This window comes from Pectinophora gossypiella, chromosome 26 (genome assembly GCF_024362695.1).
Source record: "Pectinophora gossypiella chromosome 26, ilPecGoss1.1, whole genome shotgun sequence".
NCBI classification, from domain to species: Eukaryota; Metazoa; Arthropoda; class Insecta; order Lepidoptera; family Gelechiidae; genus Pectinophora; species Pectinophora gossypiella.
Window position 1 is genome coordinate 5562273 of NC_065429.1, and position 12949 is coordinate 5575221.

At 40.9% G+C, this 12949-nt stretch overlaps 2 protein-coding genes across 3 annotated transcripts in view; one reads left to right on the forward strand and one right to left on the reverse strand.

Annotated features, from left to right (window-relative positions):
- Positions 1-12949, forward strand: part of LOC126378465 (glucose-6-phosphatase catalytic subunit 1) — a 214899-nt gene that overhangs the window by 121667 nt on the left and 80283 nt on the right. The window lies entirely within an intron of this gene.
- The window catches only part of LOC126378352 (diacylglycerol kinase 1), a 61495-nt gene that overhangs the window by 42474 nt on the left and 6072 nt on the right, over positions 1-12949 (reverse strand). The window lies entirely within an intron of this gene.

Consider the following 12949-nt stretch of genomic DNA (forward strand, 5'->3'; position numbering starts at 1 on the left):
GCCTTTGATAGACTGGAATGGAAACCGCTACACCGACAAGAGCGTGGCTCTTAAATTGATACATACATACATACATAAACTCACGCCTATTTCCCACCGGGGTAAGCAGAGACTATAGAATTCCATTTGCTTCGATCCTGACACACTTCTCTTGCTTCCTCCACATTCATCAATCGCTTCATACACGCACGCCGGTTCAGAGTAGATCGTATTGAACCTTTTCTAAGGACATCTCCAATTTGGTCATCGTAAGTCCTTCTCGGTCTTCCTCTGCCAGCCCTACCATCAACTTTCGCTTTATATACCGCTTTTGCAATCCTATTATCCTTCATCCGCTCTACGTCTCCAAACCAACCTAACATTCCCTTCTCAATCCTAGTCACTATATCGTCTTTTACACCACATCTCTGTCTTATCACAATGTTTCTCACTCTATCACTCAACTTCACACCGCAGATGCTACGCAAAGACCTCATTTCTACGGCATTGATCCTACTTTCTTAAATTGATGATGATGAATAATGGATGGGAGATGTGTTGCAATAACAAAAGTCATCATTTATACCCAAAAACATAGATAAAAGATGCATATGTCTGTTATCCGTGAATTTAGAAGGTTAAACGAAGGAAAATCTGTACAGCGCCATCTATATTGTTTTATTATTATTATTACATTTATTTCAGATTGTACTCCATATTATTGTTAGTAAGAAAAAAGGCGCTTATAAAACTATGTTAGTAAAGTAACACTAGGTAATGTCTATTTCTCGTAGGCACCAGAATTAGGCATAATAAGTACCTTCATCCAGTGTACTACGATAGGGCAGTCAACCCTCTCGGTTAACGCGCTCAGGTACATGTTGTCGCTGCCCCGCACCCTGCGCCTCAGGGAGAAGATCCGCTTGCGCACTATGGTCTCAAAACTATCCGTGCGTGCCTCAGCAAACATGCCAGATGCGCTGCAAAAGCGCGGCAGCCCCAACACTACCCTGAACGCGTTATTGTATTGGACGCGGAGAGCTCTGTATACCTTCTGAGTGTAATTGGTCCATAGACTGCACGTGTACATTGACTGGCAATAAGCCTTGAACAACATTATTTTTACTTGTTTGGTACAGCGTGCGAACCTACGAGCCAGCATATTACACCTTACGGCCAGAGCCCTACGCTCCCTCTCTATGTCCGTATCATCTGACAAGGTGTCTGTGACCCAGAGTTGTGTTTTAGAGGAACGTAGCCTGGAAAGTCCCTCATTATTTCAGCTATCAGGCATTTTTTTGTCTTCTTTTCCTGGTCTATAATCCTGTGGGTGTATCTCACCTCTGCCTACCCCTTCGAGGACACAGGCGTGATGCCATCTTATGTTAATCTGTCGGTATGTAGGTCGCAAGAACGCAAGACAAAACGTAACTTTAATTACATCCAAAAATAACTGCTTTGATCTTAATATTAAATGAAGCTGTATAAAGATTTATGGCGGCGTAAAATTAACATTGCCTTTCGTTTTGGTTTCATACAAGACCATCAACCCGGCCCAGGACAGTCATCTTCACTGCCATGAGATTCCCATTGACATTCAGAATTTACCTTTCAAATGTTTTAATAATAATAGTCCACCTTGTCGTATACGACAACGGCGACCCCAGTCTCTTCTCTCGTGCGCTCGATTGTGACTGGCAAAGCCAAACTTTGTTCTGAAAACCCGGTCACATTGGAGGCAGAATAGCTGTCCATCCGAGTTGAAGGTTCCTATAGCTACACCTTCAAATGTTTTAAGACAGTAGTTAAACAGAAACTTTACAAAAAAGGTTATTATAAAGTTAGTGATTATTTAGAAGATAATGAATGCATGGGATTAACTGTCTGAGAACTGATATTAGGCAGCTAAATTACTCAATTTTATAAAAATATTTTGTTCATTTATTTTTTTAAAGAACGTCTAGGGCCCTGTGCCGAGTTTTTTCTTGCAGCTTCTTTTCCCCGGCTATACAGGTTGTGAGAAGCTGTAGTTTTAAGCGGATGAGACGTTCGTTATGTAAAAAATGACGATTCAAAGTGTAACTATGTTACCTACAGAATAAAGATATTTTTGAATTTGAATTTGCCCTCCACTGAGGCAATTCCTGTTCGGCGCATCCTTGCCTCAGTAGACCGGAGTGAAATGGTGGCTGAGTTCAAATAGGGACCCAGACCTACGAGGTATAACATAGAACCGTGGTCCAGTGGTTGAGCGTTGGGCTCACAATCCGGAGGTCCCAGGTTCGAATCCCGGTGGGGACATATCACAAAAATCACACTTTGGTCCCTAGTTTGGTTAGGATATTACAGGCTGATCACCCGATTGTCCGAAAGGAAGATGATCCGTGCTTCGGAAGGCACGTTAAGCCGTTTGTCCCGGTTACTACTCACTGATGTAAGTATGTAGTCGTTACATGAGCCATGTCAGGGGCCTTTGGCGGCTCAGTAATAACCCTGACACCAGGGTTGATGAGGTTGTTATTCCACCTCACAACCCACACGATAAGTAGAACCCTTGCCCATGGATACGGTTTAAGACCTCAACGGTTGCAGACGCGGAAATGGAAGCCATGGGTACGGTAAATCAGGAAGGAACCTGCCTCCTTGCCGCGGCCTTAGAATAAGGAATAATACTACGTATAGAAAGGCAACTCTCCGCTTTATTTTGATCAGAATAATAAATGGGTGGGTGGATGGGTGGTATAAGCAGTCCCCGACCAAACAGCGGCAGGATTAGCAGAACGTAGTGGGTAGCTCACTGGGACGGGCTAACCTATAAAATGCTACTTAGGTTCTATGACGATCTTGTGACGTAGCGAGTAGGCGCCGCTACTTCAAAAGCGCACCCCTGATGCCGGGCAGCAGCGACAACCAGTGTTGGAGGCCGAGGAAATGGATTCTGTTAGGGCTCTAGCTAGAACATCACCGATTGAGAAATTGGTCGGTGTACTGCGGATAAAAAAACCACGGGTATATGTATAACTTAAAATAAAATTAGGAGGTGTCTGCAGGAATCGGGGCCAATTTAAGTTTACAACCTTTTTTTTTCTTATGTGTTTGCATTTTAATTGTAATTTTATGGGTCTGAGCCTAAAATAAAGATATTATTATTATTCTAAATCTATGTACTTGGCTATAGAAACATTTCTGGGTTATAGATCGTAAATAACGATCGGATCGGTAACATGTGCCAGGTATTGGGTTCGATGTCCGGTCGGACAGACTGAAAATAGCATCGTCCTATATATAGAGGCAAGCTTGTTGTTTGATTTAGGGCCCTATCTTACTAGGACACCATGATGACTCCACCAAGGTTGCGCATGTAAAAGTAAGTGCGCATTGTCAACAAAAATGTCAAAGCAACAAAGATTAAAAAGGCCACATACAGAGACTTTCCACACGACGTTCCCCAGTAAAAATATAGAGGTCGCTGAATAGATTCCGATGAGGAGCTCGGTGGCGCAGCGGTTAACGCGCTCGGTCTGCGATTGTTGAAGTTAAGCAACTTTCGCAAAGGCCGGTCATAGGATGGGTGACCACAAAAAAAAAGTTTTCATCTCGAGCTCCTCCGTGCTTCGGAAGGCACGTTAAGCCGTTGGTCCCGGCTGCATTAGCAGTCGTTAATAACCATCAATTCGCACTGGGCCCGCGTGATGGTTTAAGGCCCGATCTCCCTAGCCATCCATAGGGAAGGCCCGTGCCTCAGCAGTGGGGACGTTAATGGGCTGATGATGATGATGTATAGATTCCCCTTCGTTTAACCTTCTAATTTCATGGATAACAGACATGCAGGTTTTATCTTTAAGAGTATAAATGATGACCCTTGTTATTTCACCCAGACACAATACATCTTCCACCCATTATTATTCAGGTCAAAATAAAGAGAAGCAATACAGGTAGCAACATAATTCCAAATAAATTAACATTGCTTTTGGTTTGCCATAATAACATTGTATATGTGTGTCGTAGATTTTACCTAAATAAACTTTATTATTATTATTAACAATGAATTTGCTGTGTAATTTTAATTTTACTTTATTTTTAACCCCCGACGCAAAAACGACGGGGTGTTATAAGTTTGACGTGTCTGCAACGTGGTAGAGTATGCTCCATACCCCCCTCCGGTTTATTGAGGGGAGATCTGTGCCCAGCATTGGGACGAATATAGGCTGTTACGGATATGTTTTTACATCGGATATCCGAGTTACGAAGAGAAGAAGAGAGGAATGGCGATTACTCCACCGACAAGAGCGCAGCTCTTAAATAGAGAGAGAGAGAGAGAGAGAGAGAGAGAGAGAGATCCGAGTTACCGTTACGGAGCTCCCTAACACCCCTGCTATCTCGCTTACACTTACGCTGTAAGGCAACCTACAATAAAAATAAGTTAAGACTTTTTTATATTGTTTCGGGCTTTTTGGCGGGAAACGGGAACAGGACAGTTGCTTTCTTCATTGAATAATCTAAATAATTAATACGAAGTGGTGTTTTGTGGTTAATGATCGCATTAAGTTAGTCGGAAGACATTCGCGAGTGTTACTAGATCGGAGTATTCAATAAACAAAGTGTATCTGCCTATTTTCGCTTCGTGCCAGGAAGCCGCTTCATAACTTGAAAGTTTATGCGGACTTTTGAGTTAATTCGTTCTGGGTTCGGAGTAGGAGTCTACTCCGAGGGTGGGGGCTTAGGTTTCATCATCATCACCTTTCATCATTTCATTAATCATCAAGAAAAAAATACGTAAGACATGGCTGTATGGGCATAGTTCCCTTTGCCTTACCCTTCGGGGAAAACCAAAACAAAAAAAATATATATTGTTTCGGGGTGTGGTAAAGTGACATGAGATGTGACATGTTTCTGCTCAACCCGTTAAGGTAACGGGCGTGAGCGCACTAATAGCAACTCTGTTGTTCGTTGGGCCCCAAAATAGACCGCAACAGTTGTGGCTATTACCAACATAAACATTATGAAGTTGAGGTTATTTCTGCGTGCCTTGTCGGGCCATTAAACCGGCGGTCGGCAAATATTGTTGCTGACTTTTGTTTTTATAACACTTACCTGTGCCTTCGTGGTCTAGCGGTTAGAGCGTTAGGCTCACGATCTGGAGGTCCGGGTTCGATTCCCGATGGGGACATTGTCGAAATCACTTTGTGAGACTGTCCTTTGTTTGGTAAGGACTTTTCAGGCTTGAATCACCTGATTGTCCGAAAAAGTAAGATGATTCCGTGCTTCGGAGGGCACGTTAAGCCGTTAATTCCGGCTATTAGCTGTAAAAACACCTCCACCGACCCGCACTGGAGTAGCGCGGTGGAGTATGCTCCATACCCCCTCCGGTTGATTGAGGGGAGGCCTATGCCCAGCAGTGGGACGTATATAGGCTGTTTATGTATGTATGTTATGTTGTTTTTTTTTAATGATTTTTTATTTATTTCAACTAATATTGAGGCGGTATCAAATAACTGAGAGACCAAAAATATTATCAGCGCTATCCTCATAATACTCCACTGCAGGTTGGTGGGTGTTACCTGGCTTATAGCCGGGACTGACGGCTTAACGTGCCCTCCGAAGCACGGAAGCAAGGCTTATTTCGGGGCCCCAATCTATTGTTACACAGTATGTAACGTTCTAATACAATCTAGAGTCAAACAGGAACGGCCATATTGAAATATTCATTACTGATTTTAATCATTAAAATAGAATTTATAAGAAAATGACTGAGGAGCTCGTTGGCGCAGCGGTTAACGCGCTCGGTCTGCGATTGTTGAAGTAAAGCAACTTTCGCAAAGGCCGGCCATAGGATGGGTGACCACAAAAAGCTCCTCCGTGCTTCGGAAGGCACGTTAAGCCGTTGGTCCCGGCTGCATTAGCAGTCGTTAATAACCATCAATCCGCACTGGGCCCGCGTGATGGTTTAAGGCCCGATCTCCCTATCCATCCATAGGGAAGGCCCGTGCCCCAGCAGTGGGGACGTTAATGGGCTGATGATGATGATTATAAGAAAATTAATGAATGAATGAATGTTTCTCGCTTTGAGGTCGCAGGTTCGATCCTGCACAGACCTAAACCATTCAAACCTGTTTTAAATTCAAGTTTGGGCCCGGCTATTAACCGTAAAAACACCTCCACCAACCCGCATTGGAGCAGCGTGGTGGAGGATGCTCCATACCCCCTCCGGTTGGTTGAGGGGAGGCCTGTGCCCAGCAGTGGGACGTATATAGGCTGTTTATGTATGTTACACACAAATCCAACCTTATGATCTTAATGATAAAGGGTCTGCGAGGGTATTTAATGGTACCACAGGATCCTGACTTGTAAACTTAATGACACTTGTTTAAATTAAGTGTTTGAACGAGCTCTCAGCTAATTTAATTAAAACGATGAATGACAAACGTTGTTTCATGATTCGACAGCATTATGCATATACAGGGTGTTAGTGACTAGTGATGTTCCGAATATCCGTATCCGCGGATATTCGAGATAAAAGAAAAATCCGTATCCGTGTCCGTTACTTTTCACGCGGATCTTTTACGCATCTTTTTCAGGTGATTAAGTAGAATTATTAAATAAAAAACTATAAAATTCCACAGTGTCACACTAAACCATAACCAAAACAAAAGTACTACCCGCGCAACGAAAGTTAAAACGTGTCCAGCCTGACGTTGCGGCGAGCGAAGACGTCAACTATCGTTTCAAGGTCGCGGGCGCCGACACCAATCGAATAATATCGAATAAGAAAATAAAGATCCGTATCCGTATCCGCGGATCTTTACACTAAATATCCGTATTCCGATCCGTATCCGCGGATATACGTACATTTTTAACGATCCGGCACATCACTATTAGTGACATCGAAACGAAAACTTAGAGGGATGACTCAGACCGAATTGTAACGTTGACAGCGACTCCCCGAACGCCGACTGCTTGACATCACATCTGACATTTGCATGTACAGTTTATTAACATACAAAAATCATGTTTATTTGTTCTTATTTAACCAGTTTATTGTCAAATAAATTCAGTTTAACAATGGTCTGCCTAAACCGACGCTATAAAAGATGTAATTGCTGAACACTGCTTCCTGAGATACAGGTCTCCTAGTTTAGGTAGCAGGGTTATACTTCTGTAGCATTTGTGTGTCCTAGCTGTAGTATCCAATGTTGTGTCGATCTTTTTCTATGACAATAAACAATATTATTTTTATTTATTTATTTACATTCCACGACTTTTTACTGTGCAGAAGCGCCAATGTGCCGTGAAAATTTAAATATAAACAATATAATTAAACATATGAAACTTAGGTTTAAACAATATAAAAACATATTTAATTGTCACACATCATTCACCATCTCTCAGAACCTCAGACACTCGCGACACACATACGTCCACTCACTCACAAACAGATCATACTCTGGTCAGTTCAAAACACAATTTTAATCACACTACATAATGATTTCTGAGTTGACATAAAGTGGAATTTTCCGTCGCAAAATTAATGTTCTTTTTGCGATTTTTTAAATTATTTTCAATTCCTCATTTTGCTGAATGATGTCAACTTAGAATCATGGTCTGAATCATCCCTCTAAGTTTTCCTTACGATGTCACTAACACACTACATAAGTTAAGCACACGACTATATCCCAATTGGGGTAGTCAGACGTACATCCATGACGAACTAAGGATTGCCCGTCCCTTTCTTTTTCAGCGGATAAGAAAATGTCAAGTGTAACTTAAAATAAAATTAGATGGTGTGTAGTCATTAGCAATATCATATACCCACTTTAGAACCCTGTCGCACTATCATATTTGACATTGAATGAGACTCGCGGTTTAATTTGACAAAAAAGTTAATGTGACATGGTTTCAAAGTCTATACATATTAGTACTCGTGACCGTACAGGAATCAGTACCAATATGACAACAACTTTTTACCCGACTACAACAAAGCAAAAAGAAGATGTATGATCTATACAGTACAATTAAGGAAAAAGCAGCATAAAATACTTATTAAAATAATTAATAAAAGACAGGGAAAACAACGCAAACGCAGAACATTTAAAATTAAGTTTTACGTAAATGAGGAAAATCATTTTTGTTTTCATAGCAATCACCCGCGCGTAGCGAAACCCACAAAGAAAATGAAACCACGACATTAAAAAAATGATTATTTCAGTAACTTACACAGTAATCTATAGGCTAGGGCTAAGACCGTGTTTCCACTGACGCGAAGATGGCCGGAGAAGAGCGGAGATGTGCGGATTTGACCAATCACAGTGTTCGAGAGAGCGAAAAACGAAGACGCTCTGTCACTCTCTCCCTCACGGTGATTGGTCGATTCCTGCACATCTCCGCTCAGCTCCGCGTCAATGGAAACGCAGCCTAAGACCTACCTGGAAGGTACGCAAGATACCTGTGCCTGGTCGCCTCAAAATTCAAAATTCAAAAATATTTATTTTTCAAAATTGGCTTACAAAGTTAGCGCTTTTTGAACGTCAAAACCTAAATTACATATTATGTAACTAGCTGTAAGACTACTGTCACATCGGAATCTGTAACCTCGTATCGTCTGTAACCTTCTATGTCTATTAACAATATAAAGTGCGGGCGATCTTATGTTAACAAGAAAGGCGCTTTAACCATAAATACTGATGAAATAAGAAAGGTATAATGTAAATGTGCGTGTGCGTGTGTTCCACTAAATATACACAGACATGGATCGAAGAATATCGCATGGACAGGAGGAGTGGAATTCTCTGCCGTCTTCAGTATTTCCGAATGCATATAACCCGGGTGCTTTCAAGGCCAGAGTGAACAAGCGCCTTCTGGGCGAGCTCCATCTTAGGCCTCGTCAATGCCTTCGGGCAAGTCTGGGGCCAAGAGCAAACCCATCAAAGGTAAAAAAGGACGGTGGTGTAACGGTTACCACTATCGTCCCGGCTTCACAAGAGCTGCTACAAGTCCCGTCCGAGTCAGATTTTTTTGGACTTATTTTTTTCTTTGTAAGGAAAGGTTATTTACATTGAAATTTACTTTAAAACAGCAATTTAAACAATTCAGAAATATAATCTCCCTAGCGTTATCCCTAAAAAGAGCAAAAAAGCAAGCGGGATCAATGCCCTATTTTTCCCTAAAAAAATACCATTAAGAATGCTACACCAATCTGAAGTAACCTGAATCATAGAATAAGGAAGGCACGTTAAGCCCCCAACAACTACTTACTGATGTAAGTAAGTACTTACTGATGTAAGTAAGTACTTACTGATGTAAGTAAGTAGTTGTTACATGAGTCTAGGGTTGACACCAAGGTTGATGAAGTTGGTAATCCACCTCACAACCCACACGACAAGAAGAATGATGAAAGCGACGATATTATAGTAGGTGATCAAATAACAGGATAACAGAAGCAGTATATAAAGCGAGGGTTGGCAGAGGAAGACCTAGAACGACGTACATTGACTAAATTGGAGATGTCCGTAGAAAAGGTTCAGTACTCTGAACCGGCGTGCGTGTATGAAACGATTGATGAATGTGGAGGAGGCAAGAGAAGTGTGTCAGGATCGAAGCAAATGGAAGTCTCTGCTTACCCGGGTGGGTAATAGGCGTGAGTTTTTTTTTTTTTTTTAATTAAGATGGGTTTGCTCTTGACTTCGTTCTTCCACAAGAAGAAGAGATCGACGTTTATCGAGAGAGTTTAGGTATGTATGATCAGACTAATCAGGTTTATCATCTCCGATGTAGGTACAGTCATGAGCAATATATGTATAATGTACCCAGTTTAGGACTCTGTCGCACTAACATATTTGACATTTAGTGAGATTTACAGTTCAATTTGTCAAAAAAGTTAATGTGATATGGTACCAAAGTGTCTTAATGCTCGTGACCGTACGTACTATCGATAATGGTTTATCATGTTCGACACACAAATCCCCGTTTTCTGAAATAATGCTATTGAATTTCTTACGCTATAGGTTCATAGTTAGAGCTATGAAGGCCGTATCAACTGCCTGTATAATTGGGTGTCATTTTCACACGACACGCCTCCGTGGTCTAGTGGTTAGAGCGTCAGGCTCACAATCTGGAGGTCTGGGTTCGATTCCCGATGGGGACATGGTCGAAATCACTTTGTGAGACTGTCCTTTGTTTGGTAAGGACTTTTCAGGCTTGAATCACCTGATTGTCCGAAAAAGTAAGATGATTCCGTGCTTCGGAGGGCACGTTAAGCTGTTGGTCCCGGCTATTAGCCGTAAAAACACCTTCACCAACCCGCAGTGGAGCAGCGTGGTGGAGTATGCTCCATATCCCCTCCGGTTGATTGAGGGGAGGCCTGTGCCCAGCAGTGGGTCGTATATAGGCTGTTTGTGTGTGTGTGTGTGTGTGTGTGTTCCACACGACATCTTAATAAAGCGTAAGTAGAGTGTTAGGATCGTGGTAAGTGGAATTTCATGGTCTCTGCCGTCCCATTTGTTGAATAAACATTTTCTCTCTCTCTCACTCTCTCCCAACGGGAAATATGCGTAATCTTATGTATGTGTTAAGATGAGTGGTTTAATAGACTAGTTTCCAAGTAGTCAAATCAGTTCATCATCGTCATCATCAGCCCATTAACGTCCCCACTGCTGGGGCACGGGCCTTCCCTATGGATGGATAGGGAGATCGGGCCTTAAACCACCACGCGGGCCCAGTGCGGAGTGATGGTTATTAACGACTGCTAATGCAGCCGGGACTAGCGGCTTAACGTGCCTTCCGAAGCACGGAGGAGCTCGAGATGAACATTTTTTTTTTGTGGTCACCCATCCTATGACCGGCCTTTGCTTAACTTCAACAATCGCAGACCGAGCGCGTTTAACGCTGCGCCACCGAGCTCTTCAAAAAATCAGTTACTTTTTAATAAACGTCAAAACACGATGGAATTTGTATGAAAAAGCTCACTGGGACGTCATATACGTCTGTTATATTTATACTACATAATAAAATGTCTGTTATCCATGAAATTAGAAGTATAACTAAGGAAAATCTTTACAATGTCATCTATATTGCTTTTAAGAAACGTACAATACAATACAAATACACTTTATTGCACCAAAATAAAAAGAAATAATTACAAAAAGTCTATTAAAGTCTTATCGCTTAAAGCGATTTCTTCCAGACAACCATAAGGTGAGGAAAAAGGTAAAAAAAAATTGAAAGATTGCGGGTACAAACTATACATACAACTTAACAACAAATACATGCAAATAAATATATAACATACTTACAAATATAACATATACCTAACCTATATACATGAGGGATGGCGGAAATAAAACTTAGGTTTGCAAATAATCGTCTTTTTCTATTTTTAAAAGAATTAAAAATCCGACCCCGCACGCACACTCATCTCCAACCGCCATCACCCTCCCCGTCCCTTTCACACACACCTCTCTTTCTTCCCCATTCCATTCAGCTTACGTTCCGTTCCCACATTCGGCCGTCCTGTTACAATGACTGTCCTCAGTCATTCGTCCACACTTTCATAATGTTTCATATCTTTCAATACAATACATCACACAAACACTCTTCATACCTTCAGTCATACCTAACAAACCATCTTTGAACCTTAAATATTACAAAACATCTTATAGAAAAATTAAACATGTTACAAAACATCGTATGTAAATCATCAACACCTTAAACATCTACTTTTAAACATTTTTACTAACATCTTATGTAACAAAACATTTTATGTGAAAAACAACTTAAAAACACTTTAATTTAAATTTACAGACAGACAGCCTTACGTTATGCCTCTTGAATATATTTAGTACTTATTTGCTTACTTACATAAACTTAATACCTTTCAGACTAAACTGTAAACTAGACAAAACAAACTAAAACCATGCTAACTTCTAACTCCAAATATTCAAACACTAATAATAAAATATAAACCTTCTTTTAGTAAATTAAGACCATTTGGCCACAAAACAACAAAAAATAAAATAAAAACTGCATCCTCTTCCTGCAACAAAAATAAAAATATTACAACAATTAAATAAGAATCTTACCAAAACTCTATTCTTCTGGCCACTTCTTCATGTTATCTGCAGATGTTGAAGTCTTGACAGGACCTTCTGTACAGCTGTCAAGCTTCTCAACGTCATACCTATCATGGCCTTTATACTTTAAGATCTTGTAGGGTCCTAGGAACTTAGGCTTCAATTTAAGTCCTGTACCAAATTGTGTGCGTTTTATAGCAACAATGTCTCCAGTTTTATAAGGTAAGTGCTCCTTCCTTTTCCTATTAAAGCTCTTTGTATTTTCTTCTTGAATTCTATAAATCTGTTCTTTAGCTTGTCTTCTTAGATCTTCTCTACTTTCATTAAACATCTGTATGTATTCTTCCTGTAGTAACTCTTGTATCTTTACATCTTCTTTTACTCTCATCTTTGTACCTAAAAGCAATTCACAAGGTGTACAGTTTATGCTCCTTTGAAAAGTGCTATTGATGGCTCTCTGCACTCTACTGACATGCTTATACCAAAGGCTTGAGTTCTCTATACACAACTTGGTAAGTAATGGGATCAATATTCTATGTATTCTTTCGACTTGCCCATTGGCACGTGGAACTCCAGTGGTTATGGTTATATGCTGTATATTCTCTTCTTGACAATAGTTTGTAAACTCATGACTTGTAAATGCAGTTCCTCTATCTGTTATTATCCGTCGTGGGTTTCCAAAAGTCTGTTGGTGGATCTCTAGCTTGTTTAGAGTCTCTCGGCTTGACGTGCTTTTTGTAGGGAATAGCCAAACAAACTTAGTGAAAGCATCTACCACTGTCAGTATGTAGTTGTACTGTTTACTGGTTTGCGTCAAGGGTCCAACATGGTCCAGATGGATAGTATCCAACGGTACACTCTCCTTTTCAATAGGATGTAATAATCCATCTAGTTTTCCTTCCCTT